Source organism: Cucurbita maxima, unplaced genomic scaffold (assembly GCF_002738345.1).
Source record: "Cucurbita maxima cultivar Rimu unplaced genomic scaffold, Cmax_1.0 Cma_Scf00068, whole genome shotgun sequence".
Taxonomy (NCBI): Eukaryota; Viridiplantae; Streptophyta; class Magnoliopsida; order Cucurbitales; family Cucurbitaceae; genus Cucurbita; species Cucurbita maxima.
This window is the reverse complement of record NW_019272084.1, coordinates 191402-210150: the sequence shown is the minus strand read 5'-3', so window position 1 is coordinate 210150 and position 18749 is coordinate 191402. Positions and strand designations below refer to the sequence as shown.

Here is an 18749-nt window from a genome sequence, read left to right as displayed (position 1 = left end):
GGGCTATTTTTTGCTAGAGGTAATTAATAAGGAAAGAGACTGAACTCAATCACTTGCGGCTTCTTGCTTGAACTCGGTAAACTCCTGAACTACTGAAAGGATGTTCGCTAAACTACTTGACCTGCCCCTATTTATTCACTGTAAAAGATCAATACTCAAGATTCATTCTTTCTCTTAACCTTTAAAGACTCTTTTTCCTTTAAAGACCATAAAGAAATAAAAGCTATACTTTCTTTATTTTTTGGGATAAAATCCCTATTTTTGAGTGTAAAGACCTTTAATTCTATTTTTCTATCATCTGTCTATTTTGTTTTTTTTTTTGGCTATTTTTGGCTATAGGTAATTTCTTATTAAGTCAAGAGAAAACCTGAAACCTTTGCCTGATTGAACTAAAACACTCGGTAAATAGGTTCAGTAGCTCTTTTCTTTCCTTTGATTCTGCTTGAAAGACTCCACCTACTTATTAATAAGAGTGAACTCCGATCCGGAACCTATTGATTATTTCAGGAGGTAAAGCTGCTAATTCATTTACTTACTCTACCTTCACTGTAAAAGAGAGAGTCAGTCAGTTAGAATGTATTTGTTTGTCTTAAGCTTCTTTCACTCGGTAAACTGGAGGATATTCAAACACTCTTTTACTCGATAGTAAGAAAAGAAGAAGAAAAAAAGAATGAGACTGAACTATTGATTGAACGAGGTCTGTTCTCTTAGCTTTCCTTAGATTCTGCTTGAAAGACGAAACGAAGGATTCCTGAGAGTGAACTGTTAGGAAAGACTCAACATTCTTGATCTTCTCCTTCTTTCACTCTTCCACTCCTTTTCTTTTCCGATATTACCTTCGTTACTTCACCGGAACCGATATACCCTAAGCTACTGGTTACTTCACCTATTTATTTTCAAACTGTAAACAAAGACTCCTTATTCATTCTCGTTCACTATCAGACTCAACCTCAAGCTCCTACTGATTGAACTCATTCTCCTTCCCTTCGCTACTTCACCTTCAAACACAGTAAACAAGGAAACATTATTCAAAGAAGAATCTGTCATCATCCATTTATTCTTCTTCTTGAGATATTGATTCTTTCTCCTGCCTGAACCTGAACCTATCTATTAATTCTTGAACTGTAAACTAAGACTCAACGAAAGAAAGACAAGATTCTCCTTTTCCTACTTCTTCGTTCAAAGTAAACTCGGGAAACTGGCGGATCAGCTCCTTCACCTTCACCTATTGATTCAAACACGAGGTAAATAGGTTCAGTAGCTCTTTCTTTTCTTTCACTCGGTCTCTTCTCTTCTCTTTGCTTTTCTTTCCTGTAAGGGTTCTGGAGCAAGCATGCTTCGGTAGTGATAGTAGCTTCAAAGGAATTGAATTGTTGTTAGTATGTCTTGAATAGGGAAAGCATTCAAAATCTATGAACTCAACCAATGTCATGTGAAAGAGCTTGAACAATAAAAGGCTTGACTGACGAGTTCGATCTGGTTTTCTTTTCGCTTATAAATAGGGAGTGTTTGAATTTCCTTTGTTTGTTGACTGCAGTGCAGATATTTTGCTGCTTTTAATTTGCCTCAAAGTTCCAGAGTTGGTTCGATCCCCCTTTCCATTCTTTCACTGACAAAACCTTGAAATTTGACTTAACGAGAAACGACTTCGACTTGACTTTAGAACAATCAAGCGAACGGTTGGCTAAGATAAGGGCCTGTTCATAATCCCTATTCAAATTTCTTGCTTGATCAATTAAGAGAGTTTGGACGAGAGAAGAGGTTTTGATGACGAAACGAAGGTACAAAGTGTATTTCTCATGGCCCTCCCAATAAATCATTTTTTTGCTATAGGACCATAAACACTAACAATTTTTTTAGAATACCAACAGGCGCCGGTAAAACAGGTTTGATTCATTTTCCACGTGGGGAAGCATAAAAGGAAAGCGGTCCCTTACTACCCTGATTTAAGTCTTTAAGGCGGTGATAGGCTAAGAGAAAAAGATTCCTCTTCCTTGGTGGAGGACTACCTCAGGAATGAATGGACATGACCTTTCGTATACTAGGATTTAAGAGCCAAGGGGAAAGCCTTCACAGACCAAGGTTAGCTAATCATTCCATGGATAAGGCGTGCGGTGATTGATATAGGGTCAGTCAGTGTGCCGGTTCTTCGGATCATAGAGGGGGTCTTCCCATTAGTCAAGGATATACTTGGTTGGTATCCAGATTCACTCGGGGAGGAATTTCTTGGATGTCGAGTTAGTTCGAAAGCTAGTCACCACAGGAGCATAAACAAAGCGAGCAGGGCTAGTAGTAGATCCAGGATCAGTACCCTTCTCAGTTCTATACCCAGCAAGAGCAGCAGAAATGAAGGTTGAAGTATCACTAGAGACATAGGTGGGAACATATATATTATGATCCACTAGTAGCATCTAAGTAAGATGCATACCTTCCTGCAGTCGCTTCAGTCCTTTCTGTTGATGGAGCAGTTAATTAAGCACTTGAAGTTGACCGATAGTGATGCTGGTAGATCTGCTACCTATGCCTTTGCTTGCCTTTCAGCTAATGCCTATAGCTTTCCCCCTTTACCAGGTGGTATCGCTCTCTAAATGCTGGGTCTACTGATGCTGAAACTACTTGTTCAGGGTAAACCATAGGAACTACTGCATCTGTCTCTGCCACTGATGGATTATATGCAGCTCTAGCCTCTGTTAGCTCTAAGTAATCTGTTTTCTCTCTATTTTCAGGTTTGCAAGAGAGCTGATGTTGGTATTCGAGCTAAAGCTCCTAGAATCACTCTCGATAAAAGGCACTCGAGCAACTAGCTTCTGTTATTTCAAACAGCTAAGATTGGTATTTACCCTTATGGCATTTAACTGACATTCTACCATTGAAAGAGCGGATACTTGCATTTGAATTGATACAAAGATTGAAGAATTCCTGGTACTAGCAGTTCTTTCCTTTTTAAGAGAGAATGTTGAAGGCAAGTAAAACACTAAGACAAAGCAGCAATAAGACAAGTTTAAGACAACCGGCGGTAATGGCACCTTAGAAAAGAAGGGGGTATACCCTTCAACACAAAGCTTATGGAGATTGAACTGGCTTTGTTAGTGAGAGCTAGATTTAAGGCTAACTAACGAGTAGTTGCATAAAATAGTCAGTCACTAGGTTCAGCAGTATATTCTTTTGATCAAAACCCTGAACTTCCATCCGCCATCAACAGGCCTAAGCAGGCCTAGTAGCTTTCATATTCCCGTATGAGTAGCCTTCTTCTTTCTTACTTCCGTCTGTGATTTCGTGCCATTTTCAGTTGTTCCTTAGCTTAGTCAAGTAGGAATGGGGGGCTGATAAGCCGTAAACAAGCATTATATGAATGAATCCAGGGCGTCAGTCAAAATCTCAGTCTTTTCCAAGCCATCAGGTGAGGTCAATTTGATTATCTAGTCTTTTAATTAAGTGTTCTCTACTCGCAGCCTGAATCCGCTGCTCGGCCTAAGGAGAAGTTAGACTTGTCATCAACATTGGTAGCAGGGTTCTCTTTGGGAAAGTACCGAAAAATGGAAAGGGAGTACAAACTGTTTATGTAGAAGTAGTTAAGAAAAAAGCTGTGATTGGTGATGGTCAAGATCATACCAATAGGATAACTTTCTTCTCTTATTCACAATTTCTAGTTAGAAAAAGTTCCAGTGTAAAAAGACTATACTAGCAGCGCTTATTCCAAGATGGATATTGCTGCGCTTATGGATTCAATCACAACAGATACGCATTCAATTGCAAACAGAACACTGGTTAATTAAACTGTTAGCAAATATGTACCCCTAGCGGCCTATTCTAACGTAGCTGATTCTAGACCAGCCGATGAAATTGCAACTACTTCGAAAAGCCTATGTTAGGCTATGTAAAGGGACCGGCTTCCCAGAAAGGTTAATGCCCTAGGATTGGACTCATCCCCAGTTTCCACAGATGGAGGGGCAAACTCCTCAACAAAAGAGGTGGCATCTCCTTCTACTTACTTTGGATACTCACTCAGGCCATTAAATGGCAAATATTGAAACGAGTTTGAGCGGATCATCCAGGTCTTCCATCTTGGCCTTGGAAGTTCCAGAGTCTATCTTTCTAGTAAGGCTGGACGCAATATCTACTTCCCCTTGTTTGTGGAGTGAAGTGGGATGTGAAAGGTACAAAGAAAAGTGAACCGTAGGATCTCGTTTGACTTACTACACACCTAACGTCTGTCAAAGCTCAAAAATCCTCCTGCCCCGGCTACTAGACCAGCTCCGTCTCCATTAGTTATAGTTTCAGTGCCAGCAACCATCTCATTCAAAAATACAGCTACGTTTAAGTCACCATCTACATCAGTGCCAGAGAGAGCTCCGGCTTCTTACAAAGTGATACCGCACAAGGAATTCCGTCACATCCGCTGGGTTTAGCAATCTCTCTTATTGGACAAAAATATGGTTGTGTCCCTTCCTCTGGATATGAAAACTAGTAGTCTTGCTGTGTAGATCGATTCCACTTACGGCTGGGGAGAGTGAAGAGCCTTCTGCCGTCTTCCTTCTAGCAGTATTCCTTTAAGCCTTATCCATACAAGGAGATGCAGATGATGGAAATGGAGTTATAGAAGATATAGGATAGCGCGAATAACTTTCTATGGGGAAGGTGATGTCTTATAAGGACTAGCCCTATAGACTTCTTGCCTTCTAGGAGATGATAAAGTAGTCTTAGTCCCATCATCACCCAACGTTCTACTTTATGCTCTGTCAGCAACATCGGATACAGCAACTGGAAGCGAACCTCTAGGTAAGCCTTGAAGTGCGAATTGTCTTAGGACGACTTCTTGTGCTTCTTCCTTCTAGTAAGATTCAGTCTTTCCTTCTTTCTTTAGGGACCTCAAGTGCTACCTATTTCTCGGTTATCTTTTGATTGATTCATTCCTTCCGCCTGGTTTTGAAGAAAGAGAATAAGGGAATAAGACTGTGACTTAGCGTCAAGGCCAATAGCCGTACCAGAAAGCTGTCCCCGGAACAACCAGACCCACCACCATTCACTGCATTGGTCCCAAACTTCTTTTTTGATTGAGGGAGCATTTCCTGGTCCACACCTTGGAATTTGCGACTGGATATCTTAGTAAATTGAAGAAGTGCTGGGCTCAGACTCAGCTGTGATCAATCTTCAAGTTCGATTCATTTTCACGGGAAGAGTTCAACCTCAATACCGAAAGTAATGGTAGTATAGGAAGAATCAGAGGATGAGAATGAGGAAGTAGAGAGCAACCAATCTTCTTGTTGTAGTGGAGTTGAGACCTTTATATCTTTCTTCTCGATTTCTCTTTCAGCGGTCTGAGAATAGGAGAAGAAGGAGGTGCCTTCCTGTCAAAGCATAGTTCTTATCCTTCTGGTAGCCAATCAGAATGAACCCAGAGCTATCAGTGACATCAGCCTTGATGGATAAATGAGCCTTGCTTTACTGACCTCGCACCGAGTAAGTTTGGCCTTTGTCGACATCGTCCTGGTCCACCCCAAAAAGAAAGGTCAATCGAACAAAAGATAAGAACTCTCTCTTCCTTGATAGAGCCGATTCTACTACCTCTTACCGGTTTACTGATCACATGCTGCTTATCAGAGTAGAAGCTGTATCACTAATAGCAGATGTTTGAACATCTTTAGGAGTTGAGTAAGAGCCCATCATCTCCTTCTTCAATGAGAGAGGACTCCACCCTACACGGTATGGTTTGTTACGGCACGGCTCGGAATAGCAAGGTATCAAGTAGTTGATGTGATATCAAAAGAAAAGTGAGAGATTGGTAAAGTCAAGTGTTATAAGTATGGGTATGGAGGAAGCAGCCGAAGCAGATCCCTAAAAAGAAAAAGTCAATCCTTCTGGTGTGGCTTAACATTAGGAAGTTCTTCTAGAATGTGCTTTTAGAGAGGCGTTGATCTTGCTCTTAGCCGCTATTCGGCTTAAGTCAGGGAAGGTTGAATCAGAGTCAGTCCATTCCAGTCCGTCCTTCCAAGCAAAGAAGCCAAGGAATAGCACGTTTGTGATCTAGTTCCTACCTTAACGCACTCCAAGTGTAGTTGCCAGTGTAGCAGTAGTTCCTTTCTTTTCAAGCCTTGCCAGCTGCTACTTTTCTTTCTAAGTCAGAAAGTCCTTTACAGGATCGAGCGTAATAAGTGTAACGTGTTTACCAGCAGGACTCACTCTTCTTTCAAGTCAAGGCTGTCTACCAGTTAGTTGTATTCATTCTGTCCTAATCAAAAGGATCCACTTCTCTGGGGTGTGAGAACTCCTTCTCATGAATAAACTATCTGCTTTAAAACAAACAGTCGATCGTGATAGGCTTGCAAAGCATATAGGCTACGCAGCCTTGTTCACCGGAAAAGCATAAGATCCTTGATTTCAAGGGAGTTTTCTTTACCAGACAGCTTACTGTTCCGGGAAAGCGAGAGATCTCATTGTCCGAGAAATGCTCTTTACTCTAGCGGGATCAGACTTTGAACAAGATAGCATCCCGTACTAAGAGAAGGTGACTTAGTCTACCCGAAGGAAAGTCAAGAGAGAAAGTGGGTACCGGCATGGTTAGAGGATTCGAACTGGCAGGATTGGTTTAGTGTTAGCAATTAGCATAAAGCGGTTATGCGACAGCTTGAAGAAAACTTCGATTCGTCATCACCGTTGCATCCAACCTCGGTCTTTTTTGCACAACACAAGGGAGTTAGTTGAACCGATTTCAAAGGCTTGATAAAGCTTTGGCATGACGTACGCGTGGGAAGGTTAGCAAGGGAAGGAGAAGACGACGACGGATGTTTAGTGCTATGGTCTGATGGAGAACTCGGATGAGAACGTTGGAGGAACAGAACTCATTGTCTCGTTACGCTTCGATGACGCTACAGATCTTGAGTCAGAAAGATGAGGGGAAAATGGCCGGCGAGGTCACTTTCTTATCCGAAAAGGAATGCCACTAGTTACACTATCAGCTTGCTTCTCCTAATGCCAACACCAAGAAGAAGGTCGTTTACGCGCTTAACTTGCATTGGCAACGTCGGCCTATCTATATCCAACGTGAGAGACCAATTGCCTTAGTTAGAAGAGAAGGAAGGCGTTCTCGAGACATAGCTTTCTAAGTAGAATCCGAAATCCCAGCGATTACCAGGTGACCCATTAACTAATCTTTCTGACAACTGCTAAGCTTCCTAGGTGCCGTGTGAAGCTGCTACCCGGAAAGACCAATCAATGGTTGACTCTGAAATGACACGTTGAAAGTCTTGTAAAGGAAGAAAAAGCGCTGCTATTCTCTAAAAAGAACCTTCCTTCTATACGAAGAGACTCTTCCTAGTTCGTGCTACTTTAGAATACATCTACACCGAAGGAAATATTGAATTTCATTGTCCTTCCTGGCCATGAAAGAATACCCAAATATGCCTGAAAGATCAGAAGTCAAACAATCAAGGTAGGGATTGTTGGCTTGGAACTCGAGCAGTCTCCCCTCATACACCGGGAAGGCTTCTAGCCTCTCTGCCTGAAGGAGCTTTTGGCAGTGAGTCGAAAGTCTTAGTGAGAAGCCCGCTCCTATCTAGGACTATTCCCACTCTTCTTTGAGTGCCAAAAAAACTTTGATAAGGTAGCGCTCACAGTGAGCTCAGCGTACTATTATTCCTACCCTAATGTGTCAAGAAGAGAATAGGTAGTACAGGTCAGCAAGCAAGCATAGCTAGATCTAAGGTATCTGGATCAGAAGGTATATCCTACCCCACCAACCCTTCTTGTTCTTGGTTCTTTTGTGCTATCTTTCTATCCAGTTTCTAGCGTTAATGTAGAAAAGGTGTAGAAAGAAGGATTATCAGATTTGATGAAGTTATTTAGCTTGAATCAATCTTTTCTCATTTTAAGGCCCTCTCTCTACCGAGCCTCTTGAGGTGCTTGTTGTGCTAGGGGTTGTATTCCCTAGAAGCCTCCAGGTATTCCCCGTGGGTGGGAAAAGACTTTCTAAATCTTCTTCTGATGCTCTGGATTACTAGATTTAGTTGTTGCTACTACACTCTTGAGAGACCTCTCTCAGGATATGCTGACAAGGCTGGAAAAGCTACTGACTATCCTGATTTTGATTCGTCAACGGATGCCAGAGAGGAAGCTATTGGAGGCAGAGGCAGGAATTCTCGTCTCAGGCGGAAAAAGAGAAGGAACTCAGTATGACCTTTAGCTCGTTGGAAGGAATTCGTAGCGACATTTACAGTGAAGTAGGATGCTTCGATTCTCTTTCAGTCGACTAAGTAAAGTGGCACATTCCAGCCTGTCAGTCTAAGGATTCCTCATCATCTTATCTGACGTGCTGGCTATCTTATCCTTCCTCCCATCTAGGGTGGCTGACTTTATCGGGTCTTTACAGTCGTGTGTAATAATGGGCTCTGAGTTCAGTTGTTAGCTAGAACGTCGAATCCGACCGGCTGGCTGGCTTCTTTCTCCCACCCCTTCACCTCGGCTTCTTTCTCTTCTCTTTGCTCCTACAAAAACTCATACAGTGTGTGTTTCTCTCCTACTCCTGAATGAACCTCTACAACTCTGGGTCTCCCAGCTTCGCTCAATCACCTGTCAGTCTCACTGCTCCTCTTCTTCTTTGTTGAAAATAGCTCAAAGACTAACACTCTGTCTTCGTCTTCTCTTTTCCTTTACCTTTCTAAAGACTAAGGGGAAAGAGTGAAGCAAGATTCCATGAGAGTTGACTCCTCTCCCTATTTATTTAAACACAGTGAAAGAAGGGAGACTAAAGTTCTCCGGTCCCTGATTGAACTGTAACCAAAGACTTCTATTAATTATCTTGAATCTTGCCTTCACTTTGTAAAAGATCAATACTCCTTCCTTCCTTATTAATGAGAGCATATTCTCTCTCTCCTGTCCCTGATTGAACTCCGGCCGGAACTTATGGATTCTTTCTCCTTCCCCTATTTATTTATTCAGACACGAGGTAAACAAAAATTCCATTTCCTGGCTGCCCGGACTATTACTAATTGAACCAGGTAAAGCATATGAAATTCATTCTCCTTAACAACTGGCTGGCTAGATGTTTGCTTCGCTCCTCTCCTTTATAGTCTCGTCGCTTCGCGCCTCTTCCTGACCTCTTCTCTTAATTATCTATCCTATTTATTCACTCTGTAAACTAAGAAAGACTGCCTGAAGGATGAATTCTAGTTTCCAAACTTGACTCCTCTCCCTCTCGATCGAGCTGTTTCACTCCTCTCTTCCTATTTCTTCTTTAACTGTAAACTCATGAACCTTCTTTCTCTCTATCTTCGTCTTCGCTCCTGAACCGTAACCTAGTTATTCTTTAACTTCTCTTGCTTGATCCTTTCTTGGCGTCTTTTGCTCTCTAGTCAAGCTATTTGAAGAACCTGCCCCGGACCCTCTTCTATTCCCTATCCTTTTTGTAAGTAAGAAAAAGAGATGAATGAGAGTGGCTTCGCTCCTGCCCCTGACCCTCTATTGCCTGAACTACTGAACCTGTCCCATTCTTGCTTTCACTCCTCTCTCTATCTTTTGGGCTATTGAACTTTTGAACTCAGTAAAGCATATTCAATGAATGAGAGTGAACTCCTTTGATGATAGTCCCTATTTATTCTTTCACTCATTGTTATTCTTTCACTATTTTATGGTCTCGTAGCTTCGCTTATTCGCCTCTACACCTCGGGCTCATAGCTTCGCTCCTTCCCTTCACCTTTGGCTGATTGAATGAGGTAAAGCAATTCATTCCATTGCCTTTTCTTTTCCTTTACTCTATCTATTCCCTTGCCTTCTTTTTTTCCCTCGAGGTTGTCTCATTCACCTGTCTGTCGATTGAACCCATTCATTGCCTGAACTACTAAACAAACAAACACTATTTTGCAAGGGAAATAGGCTGGAGTAGGTTGAGTAAGCAAAAGGAGCCTCTGCATTCTCCTTCTCTCATGAACCAGATTGAACTGTAAACTAAGACTGGCCAAAAGATTCATTCTAATTTGTTTACGAACTGAACTCCGGAACCTATTTCTTCTTTCTCCTGTTTGTCTTCACCTTTTCCTTCTTTCACTCTTTTCCTGTACTGTAAGAAAGATTAATTCTCGAACTTCTCTTTCTCCTTTCTGGAACTCTTTCTTTTACCCTCCTTCCTGTAAACACTCCTTTCCTTATTTATTCTCCTGACGAGGAATTCAAGACTCAAGAGAAAACCTTCCCTCTTCATTCTCCTTCCCCTGCCTGAACCTCTCTCGGTAAAGTGGCTTGGCTTCGCCCCCGAACCTGGTGTCCCTTCCCTTCCCTTCCCTATTTATTCCTTCAAAGACAAGGTGGTAAAGCTGCTAATTCATTTACTCGACTGTAAAGACTCTCGATCGATGAATGAGACTGAACTGGACCCTTCTCTCTGTCTTCTCCTTTCGTTCTGTTCTATGGATTCTTTCTCCTGTCTGTCTGACAGAGCCTTTTCTATTTCCTTTGCTCGGTAAATTTGTGTTTGTTTGGTTCTTTCTCCTGAGCCTCCTCCTTTGTTCGGGGACTGATGAAACTCCTTTCTTTTCCTATTTTCCTATGGATTCTCTTTCTCTTCTCCTTATTAATGAGACAGATGGAACTCGGGTTTCATTATTCAAACACGACCAGTAACCAAGGGCAAGCCGAAACAGGCAAGAATGAGAGTGAGCTCCTTCATTTTTCTATTTATTCACTGTAACCTCCTGGCTTGGCTATCCGTACTATTACTTCTGACCCTGATGTGGAACGAACTCCTTTTCTTCCTTTCCTATTTATTCACTGAAACCAGACTCACCTTCTTATGAATGAGACGAAACTGACTGACTATTCAATCCTATAACTCAATCACCTTCTTTCTTTCGCCTATTGATTTTTTAACTATAAACTAAGATTCAACAAGAATGAGACGGATGGCACTCTGTTACTCTCCTGCCTGTAAACAATGTCAAGCGGAAAGTAAGATTCATTCAGTCAGTAAGTCAAAAAGATCAGTGGTTGGTTGCCTGCCACGAGAGCTCGTGACCCTCTCCCCCTCAGGTTGGAATCTTTTCTTTGCTTTTCTTTCCTCTTGCTTCTTTCACTCTGTAAAGCATGAATTGACTTCCCTGAATCTCTACCTATTTAGTAAGGAACAGTAAACAAAGACTCAAGAAAGATTAATGATACTGCCGGGACCTTTTCCTATCCTTTAGGTATGTCTCTTCTTATTCCTTTTGCTTTGATTTTCTTCTTCTTGCGCTGAGGTTGACCTATTCTTTCCTTGGGTAAATGGGTGGGTTCATTCAGTAGCTAATGAATTTTCTCTCCTGTCTGTAAAGCCTTTCGCTCGATTCATGCTAGTTTAGGAACTGACCTCATGAACCTCGTCACCATTAATTCTCCTTCACTCCTTTCCCTTTGCTTCGCTCCCCTTATTGGTCTTACAAGCACTAAGAAAAAGTGAGTTCGTTCTTTCTTTCTTTGCACGGATAAAGAAGATGATAGTAACCCTGCAGTGTACTGATTCACTCTACAACAATTTAACCTTTCGGGGATGTAAAGAGGTGTTTGTTTCTTTGGTTCTTTCTCCGATTCCTCTTCTGTCTTTCACTGGGTAAACTCATTCACCTGTCGGTTGAACAATTCCATTGCCTGAACTACTGAAGAAACCAGGACGGGCTATTCTTCTTTCACTCTTTTAAGCTTTCTCCTGCCTGTAAGAAATATTAATGAGACAACCGAAACTAATTAACCTCTATTCCTGTCAGTGATTGTTCCTTATTCTCGAATAATAAAGAAGGGAAACTGGAGAGGAGAGTCATTCAATCCTGAACTACTGATGAACGAACCTTTGACTATCCGAGTTTACAGTGAAAGAAGAAATGAATTAGCTGCACTTTGTTTTGAAAGACTCAACTCTCGGTAATCGGCAACTAGTAGTCTTTCTCTTGAGAACCAGAACCTGACGAGTAGGGAATGAAAAAGGAAGAATCAGTCCTTTACGGTACAGTAAATGAAAGAGATAGTGAAACCAGACCCTTTAAATTAGAGTCAATTCCTTGCAGCGACTAAACAGGAAGGCAAGAAAGAAAGAAGATGAAAGATTAATGAGACACTCTGAACCTGAACCTATTTATTCAAAAACTGTAACCAAGGGAAAGCCGAAATGAAAGATGAATGAGACTCTACGGTAAAAGAAAAGAAGCAAGCTCCCGCATGAACCTCTATTCCCTGAGCAGCTAAGCTCCGTAACCTGTATTACCTAAACCAGAACCTTTATCAATCTCCTTCACCTTTACAAAATTAATTGAAAGAAGAAGAGAATGAAAGACGGATTTGCTCATGAACCTGCGCCCTTGCCCCGATATTACCTGAACCTGACCCTCTCTTTCTCTTGCTTTCAAGACTCTTTCAAATGAAAGATCAACTCATGAACCGAAACCAGTATTCCCTCTGTTCCCTTTCCTTATTGAATGAAGGAGGTAAAGCAAGCTATTTGAGGAACCTTTGACTCTATTCCCTTTACAGTTGAGCTACTTATTCTTCTTTCTCCTGCTACTGAACCGTAACCTGGCTTCTCTCCTGAACTTGTCCCTGATTTCACTTTAGTACTCTCCTGTAAGAAAGATTCATTCGTTCTCTTCTCCTTATGAATCAAGTCAAGACTCAACAATAATTATCCTTGCACTCTGGAATAGGAACAAAGAAAGAAGGGAGGAAGTGTTTCAAGGAAAGACGAAAGATTCATTCTTGATCTTCTCCTGAACCAGATAGATTGAACTCTTTCACTCAGGTTGAACTATTGGCCGGTCTCTTCTCTTTTCTTTCCTTTGATTCTGCTTTCAAGACTCATTAATTATCTATCCTTCACTCATTTTCTTATTTATTCTTAAACTTTAAAAGAGAAATACTCTCAATTAATTCTTGATCTAATCCTTCTTTCACTCTTAAACGAGGGTTGAACTATTCTTTCTCTTCCCCTGAACCTGAAAGTGTTGAAAGTCAATCCTCAAGATTCATTCTTGATCTGATCCTGAACCTTCTTTCACTCTTTTACTAGGTAAATATAATAGGTGTTTGATTGATACTAGGTAAATAGAATAGGTGTTTGATTGAACTCGGTCTCTTCTCTTTGCTTTTCTTTCCTCTCTTTTCTTTCACTCAGTAAATAGATAGTAGTAGTCTTTCTCCTGCCCCTTCTTGAACTCGGTAAATAGGCTTCTCTCCTGGACTTCTTTCACTCAGTTTGTTTTCTCCTTCACCTATTCTTTATGGTCTCAGAATTCCATTTCCTTCCCCTCGTAAACTCTCAGTCAAGTCAAGCTGCTTCGTTCCTCTTTGCTCCCTATCTACTCTAGTTCTATTCTATCTATCTAGTAAGGCTTTGGTTTACCAGGTTCTGAATACTGCATTTCTGACTTAATGGATGCACTAATGGATGAGGGGTAGCGTGGGAAATTCCTGAATCTCGAGAGAACGTTGATCAATTTCAGGAAGAGATCGAGGATCCTGATCTTTGTCAACACAAGACTCGGAGCCCCCTGCTCAAACAAAAAGGCCTGAGGAATTGAAAATGCCTTTCGGATTTCTTCTTGTGGAGGGTAAAAGACTCATTTCTCATTCGAGATAGGGGGGAGCTATTGTGTAGCCGTTAGAGGAGGAAGCGGCAAATAGCTTCTACCAAGTTCCCCAACACTTAGCTTAGTAGCTCAACTCTTTCGACTGGCATGACGCTGCTGGATGCTTCTGATCAATAGGAAGAGGAGGAAAAAAAAGCTTATGATGAGCATCTATTTGAGTCGTTCATTTCCAAGATCTAATTTGAATTTTTTCTTATGTAGTGGAAACACCTTACAATCTGATGTTTTACGCTTAAGGGAAGAAATGTTCTTGGTGGATGCAGGACCTGGGACTCCCTGAATTTGTATACAAGATGAGCCTACAGGATTGTCAATCAGCCGAGCCTCCAGGTTTGAGAATAAAGTAAACGAAGGGAATGAGAAAGAATCAATAGGTGAAAGAATAAATGGGTTTCGGTTCTGTAGCTTGACCTTCTATCCAGACGCTTGACTTACCTTGTTCAAGAGTGAAAGAAGGAAAAGAATAAATAGGTTCAGTAGTGATTGAGCTCAGCAGTGAGTCCGACAGGTTCAGGATTGAATGAATAAGGTAAATAGGGTCAGGTCATAGAGGTTCCGGTTCAGGAGAGAAGCCAAGGTTTAGGAAAGAGCTACTTTTCTTTTCTTTTACCTCCTTCAATCCAGGTCAAAGCCTCAATGTCAGAAGCAGGAATCTGAGAAAACAAGACCCCTACGTCTTTCTTGTAAACTAATTATTCGATTTGTAGATCCCAGCAAGGCTCGCACATCACTAAACCACCGAGGGATGTCTCTTGCAAAGAAGAATTCGTAGAGATTTTTCTAGAACCCTAGTCCAGCCTACCCGACTGATATAATCTAGAATCCACTCTCTGCCTTTACTTAAATTAGTAGTAGGCGAATAGTGACCCTATTTGTATGCGCATTCATAGGGCACGTTCTAAGATCTCCCGCAACGAGAACCTAAGACATGGTGGATTGATAGTAAGTTGAAAGAATAAATGGATAGATCATAGGTTGGTTGAATATTGAGTGTAGCTTAGGCTACGTCTTCTGTTTACGCGCTACTAAGCCAGCACACAGGATCTTAGACGGGTTTCGTCCCCTTTCTGGAACACCTTCTTACTAGCTAGTACGGTAAAAGTGTAATGCAAATAGACCGAAAAAAGAAGAGTTCTTTATAGATGAGTTGTAGTCGATTCGCCCGTTATGCCTCGTCTCGAGCTTAGTCACTCGCGAGATTCGGATAGGGGGAAGTCTTATCTGAAAAAACTCGCAGTTCTACCCCTAATATATATGATTGATTTTTGAGATACTAACTTTTTGGTTGGATCGGACAAGGAACTTCTATAAAGATCTTTCCACTCATTAATCATACTTAAAGTCGAAGTCACGGCCGACATGGAGGGCTCAGAAAAAGAACGAGAATCGGTGTCGTGGTGGTACTACGAGATGGCGATTTCTTGTAGTATAGAAGAATAGATCTGCAAACCTATTGATTGACCATAGATGCGACCGCTATCTAAGAGAATCTCAGTAGTTCTTCTATCGTTCAAGGGCAAGGGGAAAAGATGTAGCGGCTTGCCTAGATCTCGTATTTCCCACGTAGTCCGTCGGTCAAACCAAGGATTCTTTGATCAAAGTAATATAGAGATTCTTTTTCTTTTTCTGGTATGTAGGCGAGCTAGGAGCGCATCAATTGGGTCGAAAACTCAAATAGGATCATCATCATGGCCCTTTTCTTCTTTCTTTTGTTTGTGTCCGGCTTTATTAGTGAAAAAGAGGTGTGTGTGTGTGTGTGTTTTTTAAGGATTATCCGGGGGCTGCTGCTCTGGGGCATCCAATTCCTCTTCTTTCTTTTCCTGAGGATATCACATCGAGAGCTGCTTCTTCTTGTTCAGGGTTAGATCTTCCTCAGATTCCGAGAAATTGGTCAGAGGGCTACCCTCTTCTCGTCTCATAATTCCATTGCCTCTTCTCACCTCTCGAGATATATATATATATATATATATATATATATATATAAACTCTTCCCCAAAGGAGAGCAGAAGCTCTATGATGAGTATGTCCTGCCTGGATACCCGAATTCATTCTCGTCCTAATCCACCATGGATTTTTCTCAATCTATAAAAACATTGATGGAGAGGAAAGAAAAGATAAAAGATTATGGATCGGAGAGGAACGAAGCTGCTTTATCGATAGGAAGAGGGCTCGTAATGATCTTCTCAAAGATCACAAGGTGCTGGGATGGATCCATAGGTTTTTGTGAAAGGGATGCCCCGTATCTGAGATGTGGCTTGCTGAAAAGAAAAAGCGAATTCCTTTATTTGATGTTAATTCATTTACACTTCCATTCTTTGTAGAGGAAGGCTAACTTCTTGCTGGCTGGGAGCTGTATGAGCGGTAACGTCCACGTACGGCTTTGTGAGAAGGGCGATGGACAAAAATGGCCTTGTTGTACTTCACTTTCATCTTCAATGGGGTCTGCTCTTTTTATTTTTATTTTTGGAGAGTATGACAATATGATCTTAATGAGGTGCGGGGCTTTGCATCTGAGATTCGTTGGGCTTCCCTCTTTTAGGGCCTGCGTCTCGGTATTTTTGTGCAATAAACCCCTCTGGCCAAAGACTAGTGGTAGGTCGTCCCACAGAGCTTTTTGAGAAGGGTAGCCTAGTGTGTAAGCACAGCAATGAACCGCGGCGAACCCTCAGACGACCTATCTAAGATTAGGGGTGAGATCCTCAGTAGTGGTGCCCCTTTCACTCTTTCACGGACTGATACATGTACCAAATGCTCATATAGGAAAGTTGACTCCTGGGTCTAGAACCTGGGGGGTTGCTCCGAGAAATCTCCTTTCTTTCTCGTCCACTCAAAGGGGTGCGGACACATCTGTGCGGATTACAGGTGACGGTTACAAGAATGGCGAGGAAGTGAATAGTACCCGACGAGATTCAGGGATGGATGTAGACCCATCGGGCAGGGATAATCATTCTGGTCCTAGGAGAGGTGGCGACCATTCTCAAGAACCAAAAAGACTGAGCTGAGGGTCCTTGATCTATCAATAGAGGAAGCAAAAAAGGGGCTTTGCTCCCCTTTACAATATGAAGAAAGAAAGAAGGGTCAAAGTTTAGACCACTCACACTAGTTCGACCTATAGAAAAGATCATGAAAGAGGCGATCAGGATGGTACTCGAATCCATTTACGTTCCCGAGTTTCCAGACACATCGCACTTCCACTCGGGGCGAGGCCGCCACTCGGCCCTAAGACGGATCAAAGAAGAGTGGAGAACCTCTCGCTGATTTTTGGAATTCGACATGAGGAAGTGTTTTCACACCATCGACTCATCTCAATCTTGAAGGAAGAGATCGACGATCCCAAGTTCTTTTACTTCATTCATCAAGGAACTGAAAGACTATATCTGGGCTAGCTTGATTCCACCCCAAGGGCTCAGGCACTGGTAGGGGTGTGAGCGTTAATACAGTTTCACACTATTCAATCAAAAAGAGTCTTAACAATAAGGAGACTATATAAAAATGATACAACAAGTAAAGAAGCAGAAATAAGTGCATAACGGTCAAAATGAGAATGAATGATAAGAGCAGTCTCCTCTTCATTTTCGGGCATTACAGAGGAATAGTTATAAAAAACTATATTAAAGGAAACACAACTTCTTCGTTGAGGTTTGTTGAAAGGTGTAATTCCACCGATATCAAAAATGGAAGACTGGTCTTGGTTAACAAGCTTCAACCATGTCTGATACCAACTGCAACAAAGACCCCATACTGAAAACCATTTGAAGTAATGTTAATGTGTGTGGCCTTTCCTAAGCAAGTCTTGGATAAATTGGGTTGGGTCATATACATTGCATCATCAAGACTGGGACGATCTCCACTGAGATTCAGTACTTCTTCAGATTCACAGGTAAAAGAGGTCAAATGCCCACTCTTGGTTTACTCACCGGCAACAGTGGTGCTTCTATCTCTAATCATCCTTGCAGCTTCCTTCACCGGCACTCACCTTTTTTGTCTGGGTGCAAAGCAAGACAAAATGATCTTTCACAATCAGTCAAGACTCAAGAAGAATGAGACTGAACAGTCAGTGATTGTTCACCTTTCACTCTTTGACTCTCCTGTAACCATTCCTTATTCATGAGACGGATTGAACTGTAAACTCATTCACCTCTGCCTATTGTTTATTTCATTTCCCGAGCGAGGGTGGAACTGTTTGAGATGAAAAAAAAACAATTGAAGCTTTCTGTTTTTTTTTACTTTGCCCTTTGCATTGAAAGAAAAGATTCCAAAATAATATGATTCAACCTCAAACCCTTTTGAATGTAGCAGATAACAGCGGAGCCCGAGAATTGATGTGTATTTGAATCATAGGGGCTAGTAAACAACGATATGCTCATATTGGTGACATTATTGTTGCTGTAATCAAGAAAGTCGTCCCAAATACACCTCTAAAAAGATCATAAGTGATCAGAACTGTAATTGTACGTACTTGTAAAGAACTCAAACGAGAAAATGGTATGATAATACGATATGATGACAATGCTGCAGTTGTTATTGATCAAGAAGGAAATCCAAAAGGAACTCGAATTTTTGGTGTGATTTCCCGAGAATTGAGACAGTAAAATTTCACTAAAATAATTTCATTAGCACCTGAAGTATTATAAGATGAGACTGTGAGATAGTTATAGTATTTGAATGAAATTAATTAGTAGATTGTGTATCACCTATATACCTTTTAAAATTAATAACTATTTAATAAATTAATAAAAAAAAGCATGTTGATTAGATCAAAATGAAAAGTATCCAATAATTTTCGTTTATCATGGGTAAGGACACTATTGCTAACATAATAACCTCTATTCGCAATGCTGACATGAATAGAAAAGAAATGGTTCGAATACCATCTACTAACATCACCAAAAACATTGTTAAAATACTTTTACGAGAAGGTTTTATTGAAAACATAAGGAAACATAGGGAAAGCAACTTAACATGTTTACTTCCATTGTGGGTAATGTTTTTAGATTCAAGGTTGTGCGTGCTCTACGTCTGGAGGATTTGCGAATCCCTACTGCTTTTATTAAAACTTTCCAAGGCCCGCCTCATGGTATCCAGGTTGAAAGAGATAAATTGAACAAGTACGATCGCCCTCATTCCTAGTAGTATCAATTATACAAGTTA

At 41.3% G+C, this 18749-nt stretch overlaps 1 pseudogene; it reads right to left on the bottom strand.

Moving 5' to 3' along the window:
- Positions 1 to 13331: 13331 nt before the first annotated feature.
- Positions 13332 to 16504, bottom strand: LOC111472213 (annotated as a pseudogene).
- Between the last annotated feature and the right edge of the window lie 2245 nt (positions 16505 to 18749).